Source organism: Erpetoichthys calabaricus, chromosome 15 (genome assembly GCF_900747795.2).
Source record: "Erpetoichthys calabaricus chromosome 15, fErpCal1.3, whole genome shotgun sequence".
NCBI classification, from domain to species: Eukaryota; Metazoa; Chordata; class Cladistia; order Polypteriformes; family Polypteridae; genus Erpetoichthys; species Erpetoichthys calabaricus.
The window spans coordinates 49,104,597-49,119,261 of record NC_041408.2 but is presented as its reverse complement, the minus strand read 5'-3'; positions in this window follow the sequence as shown (position 1 = coordinate 49,119,261).

Sequence of the window (14,665 nt, the reverse complement as noted above, 5' to 3'; positions counted from 1 at the left end):
GGTGCGGAGCTGGTGGCTGACGGCAAAGAAGAACATTAAAGACTGGGGGTCCTTTCGTCGATCTTTCCTCGTGGCTTTTCTTCCAGAAGACTGAATCCGAACTGGAGGGCAAGCTGCGATCCATGGTGCAACTGCCTTCGCAATCCATCCGGGACTTATGCCTATGAATATCGGGCTTTGTGTTTGAAGTGGCGGCCGGCTATGTCTGAAGAAGAGGTGGTCCGCCGCATCCTTAATGCCTGTAACCCACGGTTAGCTGGGGGTCTCAGGGGGGTTGTGGGGTTGGTGGAAGACCTGGTGAAGGTGGGCTCGCAAGTGGAACGGGACTGGGGAAACTCAAAAACGTACTGGAACAAAGTACAAGCCAGTACACGAGAAACCCAGCCCGTAAAACCCCAGCGAGCCAAACCTTGCCGGTCGGAAGCCGATCTCGCCGTCATGCCAGCGAGCACGTCCCTCCTGATCGTCCCAGTGAAGCTGTGGGGGTGGCTGGTGGATGCGGTGGTGGATACAGGGAGCCATCACACCTTAATATGTTCAAACATATGGAAGAAGATTAGCTGACCGACAGACAACTTAACATCTGCCCTGTCTGTCCGATTTGTATTGGTAGATGGGAGTGAAAACAGGGCCCTGGGCAAAGTCCCCTTGAGGTACAGTGTACTCTCCACCACCTGAGAAATTGATACATATGACCTGGATGACCGGCACCTGTCCGTCCCGTTACTCCTTGGGCTGGATTCTTTAACCACCATGAGGATGACCATCCATCTCAGTCCCAGGGGGTATACGGTGCCGGGGGAATAGGTATGCGAATTCATACATAAATCAAAAGAAGATCTGGGCTCAGAATTCATTGGTTTCTATGCAGCAGTAAGGAGTGACGCAAACACCTCGGCGGCAGCCCCTGTGGAGGAACAGCCCGAAGAGGTGAGGCCGGTGCTGAAGAAGTGGGCCAAGGTGTGGACTGAGAAATTAGGAATTGCCCGTGGGGTTACCCACGTGATCCACACCTCAGACGAAATTCCAGTAAGGCACCGAGGATACTGGGTTTTTCCACTAAAGAAGGGCATAATTAAAGAACATCTTGATCGAATGCTCGCCAACGGAATAATCGAACCATCTTCCTCCTCCTGGGCGTCCCCTGTGGTCCTCGTGAAGAAGACGGATGACACTTATCGTTTCTGTGTGGACTACAGGGGGGGTTAACGGAAAGACGAGCCTGGACGCATATCCCATGCCCCTGGTTCATGAGATTCTGGAGTCACTGCATGGAGCTGCAGTTTTCAGCACAGTAGACCTCCGCAGTGGCTATTGGCAGGTGCCGATGGACGAGGGGAGTAAGAGGAAGACGGCAGTCATCACCCCTGAAGGCTTGTTCCAGTTCACAGTCATGCCTTTTGGGCTTAAAAATGCTGGGGCCACCTTCCAGCGGCTCATGGAACAAGTATTGAGGGGGTTGATAGGCAAGATCTGCTTTGTTTACATCGACGACGTCATTGTTTACTCCCCTTCTATTAAACATCTCCAGGACTTGGACACCATCTTCCAATGATTTCATCGAGCGCACCTCAAGCTGAACACGAAGAAATGTACCTTCATTCAACCCCACATCCGCTTCCTCTGGCACATTTTTCATTTGAGGGGGTCGCTGTAGACCCCGAGAAGACCTTAGCCATCCGAGACTACCCCACACCCACGGATTTGAAATCTTTACAATGTTTCCTTGGGTTAGTGGGGTGGTATCGTAAGTTCATTCCCAGGATGGCTGATATAGCGGCTCCCTTGAGCTATTTAAGAAAAAAAGGATATCCCATGGGAGTGGACAACGGAGTGCCAGGACGTGGTCGAGCAACTAAAAGAGCCATCTTCAAAAGCCACCCGTTCTGGCCCAGCCAGATCTGCAGCTCTGGGGCTTGGGGCCGTGCTCACTCAGAAAATCCACCAGGCTGAACATGTCATCGCTTACGCCACTCGAGCCTTGCACGGCGCTGAGCTGAATTATTCGACGGCTGAAAAAGAGTGTTTGACTGTCGTGTGGGCTGTGGAAAAATGGAGACACTATCTGGAGGGGGTTGAATTTGAAGTGTACACTGACCATCACGCTCTGACCTGGGTATTTAATCACCCGAAGACCTCCTCCAGTCTAACCAGGTGGGTTCTCCGCCTCCAGAACTTTACTTTCAAGGTGACCTATCGGAAGGGCTGTGGCAATATCGTGCCTGATGCTCTGTCCAGGGCGTCAGAGCCACTGGGGATGGTGTGTTTGGCAGAAGCAAAAAAGATGGTCCTCCATCTGCCAAGAAGCCTTCAAGACCTAGCTCAAGCACAAGCTACCAGTCCATTCTGCCAGAACATCAGGGAGGGACTGGAGCAGCAGCGTACTGACCGGGTACACTTCGTGGACCTCCAGGGGGTTCTGTACAGGATCATTCCATCCTCCCTTGGGGGTCTACAACACCAACTAGTGGTCCCGGAAGAACTCGTCCCCGACTTTGAGTTTTTATCATGACAGTCCTTTAGGTGGTCACCTTGGAAGGACAAACTTTATTGAAGATCCTGGGGGTTGCGTGGTGGCCGTCTGTCCGGAAAGATGTCTGCCACCACGTGAAGAAGTGCCTAACTTGCCAGCAGCTAAAAAACCCACCTGGTAAACCGGCAGGTTTTTACAATTGACAATCGCTGATCGACCGGGGGAGACTTTGGGAGTTGACCTGATGGGGCCATTTCCTCTTACCAGCTTGAGGAAAACCATCCTGATGGTGGGTGTAGCCATTTGATTTAACGGATTTTAAAACCAACAAAATGTGCTCCACCCTGAAGAACGAAATCTTCACCGGCTGGGGGGTGCCGAAGAACATCGTTTCAGACCGGGGTCCGCAGTTCACAAGCTCTGTATTGGATGAACTTTATACAGCCTGGGGAGTGAGGAAAAACTTGACAACAGCTTACCATCCCCAGGCAAACATGACAGAGCGAGTGAAGACCCTGAAGAACATGATCGCCTCCTATGTGGGTGATCGCCATCAGGATTGGGAACTCCAGTTTGCCCTGAACACCGCTGTGCATGAAGCCACAGGTGAGACGCCTGCTTTGGTTGCGCTGGGCAGACAGCTGAAGGGCTTGAGGAATTACGGCGGAGAATCCAACAGAGGTTGGTGAGTTCAACATCCAGACATGCCAAGTTGTACAATGCCCGGTGTAGGGAAGTGCACTTTCAGCTGGGTGATTTGGTCTGGATTAGAGCTCACCATCTCTCGGATGCCAGCAATAGGTTCTCCGCCAAGCTAGCGCCTAAATGGTTAGGTCCAGCCAAAATCGTTTCTCAAACAGGTCTAGTCAATTTCCAGATTCAAAGGGGTATCGGCACTAACTTCAAGCTTGACACTATTCATGTGGCCAATACCAAGCCGTACTTCGGCCCTCCCTTGTCCAAAGTTGGGGGGGGGGGGGGGGGGGGGGGGGGGGGGGGGGGGTGGGAGGGGGGGGAAATGTAGCGGGGCTACATAGTTATAGTGTTGTCAAATGTTAGTACTGAGTGCGTCTTGTTTCCATTGTCCCGTTTGCTGTTTATGTGTGTGTGGGGGTAAAGGGGGTCGGATGATGGAAGGAGACCGCAGCCTCAAACCTGGAAAACACCAGTTCACTATTAATCAATTACAGCCGTCACAGGACTATTTAAGCAATCAGGAGGAAAGAGAAGAGGAGAAGAAGAGGAAGGAGGCCATTTTTTTTCAACCACGGATTCAACTTCCCTGCTGTTTTTTCACATCGCGCCTTCGCACCAGTTTGTTTTTCATTTTGCTGGACTGTCTTCCATCCCTCATCTGCAAAGACCCCAGAGTCTGAACGTCGTCCACCACATGCTGAGGAATCACGGTGAGGTTGCTCCAATTGCTGGGAAAATCAAACAACTCACTTATCTCTAGTTCAGTCATCCGTATTCAGGACAGTTTTTATAACCGGACTCAAATTCATGAACTTTCATTCCTTATATCATTCATTGTTGTTGTTCATTGTCTGTTACATGTTACAGGGGCAAGGGAGGGTTTGTTGTATTTATATATGGTGTTGTCTCGTTGTTGCTGTGGTGGAGGGATATATATATATAAATTTGCATATTTATTTCATTTAATACAATCAGTTTAATTTTACATATCTGCTTTTGTGTGCTTATATTTACACCGATTGTGGGGGAAAAGTTTAATTTGTTAGAGGTACGGCTTGATAGTTAGATTTAACCTCAGTAAATTATGCAGGCCACAGGTCTTGGAGGAGTAGCTGCCGGCTGGGTAAGGGGTCGGCCATTACAAGTGGAGAGAGGCTTAAACTGTAAACAGTCCAAAGATAAACTTCAGAAATTTGAACAAAAAATGAGACTTGAAAGAGGAGATGAGTCGTACCCCAGTAGAGACGTTTCTTAAAAACATTACAGATTAGCCAGTGAGTTATTGACTGGCACCTAGTTCAGATAGGTGCTCGCTCCTTGCAGCTCTGTCGAGGAAAAGCTGGGCCATTTAACAAAGATAAATATGTAGTATTTAACGTTATCCTATAGAGACAAGATCAATTCTGATGTGATAATACAGAATTCTTAATATTGTGGGGAAAAATAAAAAATTCACAAATGAGAGGAACCCATTCAGTCCTTCAGGCTCATTCATTTGACTTGTATCCAAGCTGTCCCAATATCTCCTTCAGATACTTTTAAAACTCCTCAAGCTTTCTGCTTCATCTACATGGCTCAGTAGTTTGGCCGAGATTCCCACAGCTGTTTGTGCAGCGAAGTGCTTTCTGGCTTCAGTCTGAAATGCCCTTCCAATTGATTTCCACTGCTGTCCATGGTGTGTGATTCACCATTAAGTTGAAAGAATTCTACTGGATCTACTTTATCAATCAATGCCTTTGATAATTCTGGAGACCTGGAACAGGTCCCCATGCAGTCTCCTGTGCTTGAGACTAAACCGGTTCAATTCTGAGTCTGTCAGAGTAGGTCCTGTCCTTAAGTCTGGGATGCACTTGGCTGTTCTCCTCTGCACAGCTTCAAGTGCTGCTATGTCGTCCTTTTAGCGTGGTGACCAGAACTGTACAAGTACTCTGGATGTGGTCTCACTAGTGTCCTGTATAGTCTACAGTATAACTTCGCTTGATAGGTTATATCATAAAAACTGTTGAATACCAATTGTTTTATTTGTATTTTTTAGCTGCTTCTGCATATTGCTTAGATGATGAAAATGTTATGTCAACGTAAACCCCTAAATCCTTTTCAGAGGTTGCTTCCAATAGGACAGTGTCTCCCATGTTGTGTATAATTGATGTTCCTTTTGCCTACGCATAGCACTTTGCACTTTTCTATGTTAAACTACATTTTCCAAGTGTTCGCTCAGTTCTGCAGCATGCCCAAATCTTTCTGAATTGTTTTTGTTGCCTCCTCAATGTCTGCCATTTCTCCAATTTTAGTATCATCTGTGAATTTCACAAGTTTGCTAACTATACTGAAATCTGTGTCATTAATATAAATTAAAGAAAGTAACTGAGGGACTCCACTGATGACCTCCCTCCACGGGGAGCATTCTCCTCTTCTCCAACTTGAGTTTCAGTTCTATGAGTTACTTCTAATGCCCTGGATTCGCTTCCCGGTCCTCCTTGCGTGGAGTTTGCATGTCCTCCCCGTGTCTGCGTGGGTTTCCTCCGGGTGCTCTGGTTTCCTCCCACAGTCCAAAGACATGCAGGTTACGTGCATTGGCGATCCTAAATTGTCCCTAGTGTGTGTGCTTGGTGTGTGGGTGTGTGTGTCCTGTAGTGGGCTGGCGCCCTGCCCAGGACTTGTTCCTGCCTTGCACAGTGTGTTGGCTGGGATTGACTCCAGCAGACCCCCGTGACCCTGTGTTAAGATATAGCAGGTTGGACGATGACTGACTTCTAATGCCAACATTTCTAGTTTTAGGTTTAGTCTTGTATTATTTTAGCAGAGAGACCTTAGGAGAGAGTAATGTTCTGATAAGACAGAATTCAGAATACTGTAAAAAGGGAAATGAATAGTTAGAAATGAGCCTTAATGGTATTTGTCAATGGGAAACAGTGGAATGAAAGCAAAAAAAATGAAAAAGTGGGGGGAATAGTGGAGTAGTTATTCCTTCTTACTACTTAGCACTGTCACCTCACAGCTCCAAGAGCCGAATTCTACTGCCAGCCTGGCCAGTGTCTGTGAAGTGTTGTGCATCTGAATTTTCTTCCCTCCTAACGATGTACCAGTTAGGATGACCGGACACTTCACAGACCCTCCAGGTTTGGTTCCTGCCTTGTGCCTAACAACGCTAGTATTAAGTCATGGGGACCCACTTAACTTTTTTTCTTCATAAATAACTGAATGAATAAAACATGAACTGGCACAGCTTGTATAAGTAGCATAAGCAGTTCAAATGAGGGAAAAAAAAAGGGACGAGGGTCACATTTTAAGCAATGATGTATAATTATCATTAACACAATTGTTCCTTCTGTTTAAAGAATGTCAGAAAAAAAGGAAAGACTGAGAAAAGGAAACACTTGGCTGAAAAACTGAAACAAGAAGTAATCAAAAAATAACACCGCGGAACATTTTTCTTACATGCTAAGAAATATTCCTTATGGCTGATGTACATGATGGCAACCAGCAAATATAACATTATCTGGAGGAGCAGCTCTAAGCACTGCATCGGTGTGTATTTCAACCGCTTTTATGTGACTAATAAATATGTACTGTGCTGCAGATTATGTTACCAGCTTCAGATTTTGACACTTCTTGCTTTAGCAGTGTGCATATTGCTGAAGACGAGGGCCTCATGGCCTTGTTAGCATAAGGTACCCTTCAAAGGTAAGAATTTGATTGGTCATCCACACTAAAAAGCACTGATAATGCAATCTATTAAATAAATAAAATACAGTAATCCCTCACTTATTGCGGGAGATAGGTTCCAAGGCCGACTGCGATAACTGAATTTCCGCGAAGTAGGGACACCATATTTATTTAATTATTTAACGTGTATTTGGACGTTTTTAAACCCTCACTGTATTGTTAGCTGTTCCCTTCCTTCAACATATCCAAAACTTTTACCTTTTCTGCAATCATTTGCATCTTCTGTTGGCGCTTGGACACGGCCCCTGAAAGCAGTGGCACGTTAATGCTGAATGAGTGAGATGAGACTTCCTGGTTAATGCAGCACTCCGTCGCTGAGCCAATCAGCAGCACACAGGAACTTAACTGCGTGCTCTGATTGGGTAACTTCTCAGCCATCCGCCAATAGCATCTCTTGTATGAAATCAACTGGGCAAACCAACTGAGGAAGCAAATACCAGAAGTTAAAAGACCCATTGTCCGCAGAAACCCGCAAAGCAGCGAAAAATCCACGTTATATATTTAAATATGCTTACATATAAAATCCGCGAAGTCGTGAATCCGCGAAAAGTGAACCGCAAAGTAGCGAGGGATTACTGTATATGTCATGATTGGATACATCTGTCTATGAAGTTCAAGGCTTAACAAGCTCATCCAACCAATTTGGTGTTGCAAGTAATCAGTACTGAGCAGTTACATGCATTCAAAGCAGCAAAATTACAAGGGGACCCAAATTTTTGCACATCCAGTTTTTCACATTTGATTCAATTTCATACAACTAAATACTGCTTCACTAAAAATCTTTGCTCAGAAAACACCCCAGTACTGAGATTTTTCTAGGAAATGAAAGACATACCACTGTTCTCTTTTTTGTTGAAAGTAAATTGTTATGCAGGCTGAGAGGGGTTCCCAAACGACTGTATGTAGCCTATAAAATTGAAACCACAGTGTTAGTCTGGAAATTTTGTTTTGTGGTGCTGCTGGCCTTCAGGTTGTAACAATAATCCAACATCTGGGTGTGACATTCCAGAGGCCTCATGCATAACGCCATGCAAAGAATTCACACTAAAACATGGCATACGGACAAAAGTGGAAATGTGCGTATACGCACAAAAAAATCCAGGTGCATAAATCTGTGCGAACGCCAGCTTCCATGTTCCTTCACTCCATTAATCCCGGTCAGCGTGAAAAGTAATGCAGGTGCATGTGCCTGCAGCCCCACCCCAACTCCTCCGAAAATTTCGCCTCTTTGAATATGCAAATCAATATAAATAGCCCTTAAGCTCAGCGTTCTGTGAAAAGGCAATGGCAAAAGCATGGGGGAAAATAGAAAAATTTCAGTGGATACCAAGTGGAGGCAAAGAAAAACTTACTATTTGTTGGTTTAAACAGTGGTATAAACAACAAAAGGAAGTTGATCAAGTGACATAGAATGTTGGAGAAATTCGAAAGCTCAAGTTCACAAAGTCACACAGTACCCGAAATAAAAAAAGAAGTCAGATATCAAAGTCGCATTGAAAAGTCGATTGAAAAGTTTAATCACGTAAGCTATTTTGTCATTAAAGTAGAACATCATAAACTTCATCTTTAAATCGTTTAATTTGCTAGTTTCTCAAATACCATCGTAACTAAAGTAACACGTTAAACGCTTTGTTTTGTATGTGTTCTTCTATGTGCTCGATGTGTGTGAATCACTATGTGCTTCTTAAACGAGTTTTCTCTTCCTCCGACAGGACACAGAATCCATTACATTCGTGATATTACAGCTCTCTGAATAATTAAAATACTGATGTATAATTGATATCATTTTCATGATGATAGGAGTTAAAGCATGTTATTAAACATGGGAACACGGTGGAGCCGTGATGGTGCCGAGCTGGCGCCCTGTCCAGAGACTGCCTCACGCAAGATGCTTACTGCACCATGCGCGACCTTCGATGAAATAATTTACTGCAGCAGTACTGTCTCTTTGAAACGTACAAACCCCCAATTCCTTTCTCCAAGTACCCAATCGCCACACAATCAGCTCTGTAATAGAGGTTAAGCCATCTGTAGGCTTAAAATGCCGATTCTTCAAAACTTTTAAGGAACATGGAAATATCTTCATAGTACGTTTAACTATTCTATCCATCTATCCTTCCAGTGTCGCGCCAGTCCCAGCAAGAATACAGTGCGAGGCAGAAACAATCCCTGAACTAGCTAGCACTGCAACACCATGTCCTCACATGTTTAATTATTAACAATATAGATTATTTAAACAATGTTAACATTGTATCTGTATAATGTAATAAACATATTTTAAGAATGATATTGTCATCATATGTAAATACGTGCTTTATAAAGTGGCTCAGTTTGTGCACTATTATAAATGTATTGCAAGTTTACAGTGAGGTAATTGTACTTATAAGTACTAACAGTTCTACAAGGAGCACTTGATGGACTGATTGAGTGCGTTTATAGTTCTTGGGATGAAACTGTTTATGAGACGTGAGGTCAGTACAAGAAAGGCTCTGAAGCGTTTATCATATGATATCATATGCAGTTCAAATAGGCAGCGTGTGCTTGATGCTATATCCCGATAATTCTCTTTCCGATCACCTGCTGCAGAGCTGTGATTCCACACTCAAATACAGTGGGATAAATACTCTGAGTGGTGCATTGACAGGAACAACGCTAAAACAGCTATGGTATTTAGAATAGTTTGACCATTCTGTGGACCATTATATTGTTACAAGTTAATTACAATCAGATGCATTAAACTAATAAACAATATGCGATTAATTTCAATGTATTTTATAAAGCTGTGTCAGGGATGTGGATCTAAAAAAGAAAGGGAAACCACACTTGAACAAAAGTACTGATTGGACACTGGGTGCCGCCAGTTTGCAAAACCGAGCAGACAACTTGCGTACGCCAAGCATTTAGCTGGCGTGAAAATGTGCATGGCTTTACGCCAAGTTTAGGTTTTATACATCACGATTTGAGCATGGAAATGGGAGTATGCAACATTTTTGTGCGTACGCACCATTTATATATGAGGCCCCAGGATTCTAACAGGAATAGCTGCTGTCATGAGAAGCCACTGCAAAATAAAATAGGCACTGGGTGCTTGGCATGCTTGCCATTTTTGGTGACAGAGCTTTGTGCGTAGACTGTGTATTGGCCATGATACATTTTAAGAGAGCACTAAAAAGGTGGTTGGGCCAAGTGACTTGACTTTACACAGTGCAGTTCAAAAATTGAAGTACAACTTTGTGACATCGAACTCTTAGGGGCATGTTAGTTGTACCACGCTGCCCCACCTGGTGATGTAAAAATTAGAAAATTCTGGCCAATTGTAAAGGCGGTGTCACATTAGATGACTTTTCCAGCAATTTTCAGTCGTAGCCATCATTTACATAATCTTAGCTAGTTGGAAGCAGTTGGTGGCACCATGAACCCAAATGACAAATGCTGAGTTTCTTAAGCTATGGTTTGGTCACAGATTGCTGTTTTTTGGTCATGCAGGGTTTGTGACTCATGGCTGTATTCAATGGGAAAAGTCACATAAGGTCTGCGAAATGTCTGACGGTCGGTCGACGTGGGCAGTTTAAGTAATTGACATTGCTCCACTTTGACTGTCAGCAGTGATTCTCCAAAGGGGCACCCACTTCTATGACAGTCCACAGCGATTCCCTCCAATCTGATGGTTGTCATGGACTAGGTCTCGAAGACACTTAGGAGGGCAAGATTGAATTGTGAGAAGAAAAAAAAAAGCTGAAGAAACACTGGTCTAATGTGACTGAGACCAACTAGTCTGCCACTGTCTAGTGTAAAACCAAACGTGTTTAGTCGGAGGGGTGGGCTGTGTACACAGGAGAGCAGACGACCGAATGAACCAATGAATGTTCATATGGAAGTGCAATGCATAGAATGTTGTGACGAGGAATAAGGAACGCGAGTGTTTTGAACTTCACAAACAGAAGAGAAGCTCGTGTGTCTGATGTCTTGTGTTTTCATGTACCAAAACAGAATGGAAAAACAAAATAGAGGGCAGAAATTGCAGCTGAACTCCCTGAAGCTGTTGATTCTTTGCACAGCATTGGCATCACGTTATTGGCTGTCAGAAAAAAGGGTGCGCGCAACTGCACTGGAAGATCGGCGCATAGTCGGTAAATGAGACATGGGCTGTGATTTTTAGTTGTGTAAATTGGCATGAGGCAGTGACAAGATTGGCGACTTCTGTCAGCAAACCTGACATGCTCCACAACAAAAAGTCGCAAGAGCTGACATCGGATTAAAATGTCAAAACCCAAAATAACTAGGCAAAGATATCTTAAAAACACACACTGAGTATATGAACTCACGGTGTCCACTTCAAATTTTTAGCATGAAAATCACAAAATGCAACAGCATCATATGAATGTACATACCATAAAATAACACACTAAAACACAATATTACTTAAAGTCCAGATTGTCAAAACTGAAAAACACGCACGAGTCAAGTACTTGGCTAGCTACAAATTACTGAGATAGTCCAAAGCTGGCATCCAAACATATTGAAATTGTTTCGGCCCCTGGACTAGTGCAGAGTCTTCATGTGCACTCACCTCATTTTTTCCATGAAACAAGGTACAAAATTAATCAACTGTCGGCACCCCCCTCTAGTACTCTAGTATTTCATTAATTTAGAAATGAGCTCATAGACCAACTGACAGCTGTCATAAGAAGCAGTATGGACAGCCTTGTTGCGACAGTCCTGAGCAAAATCTGTGATATTACGAGGAGTTTTCTGCATACTTGTCTAGATGTTTTCTTACCTTTATGGATACTTTTAAGCAGTGGTTTAATGTGTGATAACGGATAAATAGCCAGGATCTCATTCAACAATAATGTAAAAATTAAATCGGGTTTTCCAAATGCTACATCTCATCGTGTATCATGGCGTCGCTACATTGTACTCTTCTGAATATCTGCTTTGTTAAATTCTGTGAATTATAACCAGTTAACAATTGAAATCCCGAGACTTGTGTGTTTGCAGGGACCAGAAACAGTCAAGATGGTTTAAGGCTGACGCAAATCTAAAGTTAGTTGATCTTTTCTTACTAAATTTAAATTACGTACCTCACTCTGCTAGAGTATTCTACAATGTGGCACACAAAACAGACTTCCAGTCTAAGTGTCGCTGTCATTAAGAGTATAATCATCTATCTATCTCTATAGATAAAGATATATAAATAAAGGGAATACTTAATCATCACAATCTAACACCAAGTCACCAAATTGTGCTCATAAATTTACAAACCCTGCCAGAATGTGTAAGATGTGAGGACGCGCTGTTGAGTTCAAATGCATGTTTTACGCTTCAGCTTTTCACAAATGTAAGCCGACAATTCTTTTAATCTGACCTCAACTCCAATGATTTTGTGGTAACTTAAGAGTGGCAGACACCACGTGCAGCCAGCGGCAATGCACTGCGCCCGTTTAAGCACTTGCTACGCGACGTCTTTCTATGCCAAATTAATAATCTGGTTTTATAGAAAGGCATTTCCCTTGGAACAAACAGTTTATTTTTAACACACATGGCATGTTCTCCTCGCACACACAATACACATTTAACTGGGGTCTCTTTAGGAGACTTTTCAGAAGGTTTAAACATCATAAGCACAGACTGGCTGTTGATCAGAAGACGTTAAACAAAAAAAGAGCAATGGGGCACATGTTAAGATCTCCAACCCTACTTTGAGCATCACACATTTAAGCCAAATTCATTCACGGTTATCTCCAGCAGAAACTGAGTCTCATCAGACCAGGCAACATTTTCCCATCTTCTATTGTCCACATTTTGGTGAGCCTGTGTGAATTGTAGCCTCAGTTGCCTGTTCTTAGCTGACAGGAGTGACACCCGCTGTGGTCTCCTGCTGTTGTAGCCCATCTTCTGAAATGTGAGCTTCACATGAGCAGTCACATCGGGCTTTTGTTCCACAAATTTCTTGTGTTCCAACTTGAAGGTGCCTTTGTGAATGTACAGCTCCACTCTCTAAGAAATGTGGGTCTCTAATGAGTGTGTCATGTTGCACTGCAGCAGCCACATGGGTAACAGATCTAACAAAGCATGCACAAGGATGCTCCCAAATGATGCTGGCTGCTGCTAAAACCAGAATGAGGTTTCTTTTTTGTGGACCACCTTGTATAAATGATAGAGCAGCCTTTATAGATCAAAACCAACAAACGCTAGAGCTGTTATTGGCTCATGTCCATTAGTTGTCTTCTGCTGTGACAATACAGGCCAGACTCTTCATTTACCAGAACCCACCATATTCTAGTCATGATTATGGGGACCAAATGTAATCCTGAAATTACAGGAGCAAAGTAGAAATCAACCTTGGATTAGGTGCTGGTCCACCTCAAATCAATCTTTGGAGTGTCATGTGGACACGAGAAGATCATACACTGTCTACTACACAAAGAGCTCATCTAATACATAAGTCCCACCAGATTCCAGTAGTAGCAAGTCTACCCCTACAGTGGTGTTGCAGACGGGGGGTTTGCTTTAATTACATTTTTGCATTAACCCTGTACTTCTAGTGAAGGTTTAGCTTCCATGTTTTCCTGATAAAAAAATGCCAATCACTAGAAGAATCAGAAGAATTTACAGATCAGGTTCAGCCCTGGAAAGCCACCGTTTGATAGAAGCTCTTGTTTAATTGTATGGTTATGGTGGTGTTTTCATCAGCCCAGATTCTTCTGTTTTAGGAAATCATTCAAATGATTGTGGCATTTGCCTGTCCCTTGATGTCATTCCTCCACTTTCCTAATCCAGTGTTTCTTAAACGAGCAAGGGTCACAAGATGTCTGAACTTGGTCTAGACTTGAATAACAATACTACATAGTGAGAAAGGGTCGTGAGAAGTTTGCGGAAAGCCTTGTGATGGGTTGATGCTCACATGGGGAAAAACAATCCCCCTGCACTACACTACAGTCTATGGCGATGACAATCAACAGCAATTCAACAAGGGGGATAACACACAAAAGGCAAAACTGGGTTGTGAGGAAAAAAACATTTAAGAACCACTGCTCTGAAGGGCTTAGTGAGATACGTATATAAGATAGAGCAGACAAGCAACCAGAACGTTGCTGATTAGTGTCATTGTCATCAGGCAGATTTTTATGAATTTGTAGTCCCTTTCAGATAAACAAGCTAGGAAAGTCCTGACTTTACCATCCTGGGAATTTACGGAGATCCATATGTTCACAGACTTGATCAGGAAATGGAGGAACATAAGAATGAAAGAGTTAACAAAGAAGAGAAGACCATGCAGTCTCTAGTATACGGATTAGAAGTTCAAAAGAACACGATAGAAATGTAGCAGTTTTAAGAATCAGTGGATTCGAAAATTCAGAGAAAAATAATCGGAAAACTCGACAGACAACCTGATAAAAACCACCAGATAGTCATCCACCTGTAACCCTGTGTGCCTGAGAAATGCCAATGCTTACCCAATGGCTTATGAAGAATTGAAAATTACAATTTACAGCACATCTGACTCTACACCGTTACAATTCAGGCGTCCGTGAGAATCATCATGCACTCCAATCCTAGACAGCCTTAACTGTATAGACTTGCTTCTTAAGATGAGGAAGCTTTGTTTCTTTTTGAGAAATACTGATCCGTCCCAGTCTACGCAGCCACAGTCTACGGATGGAGTTCTTGGAAAACAAGAAAATCTCTGGTTTTGAAAATGTCTGGAACAATGACACCGAAAAGTCACGATTAAATACGCCAAAACAGTGAGGCCCTTAGTTAGCA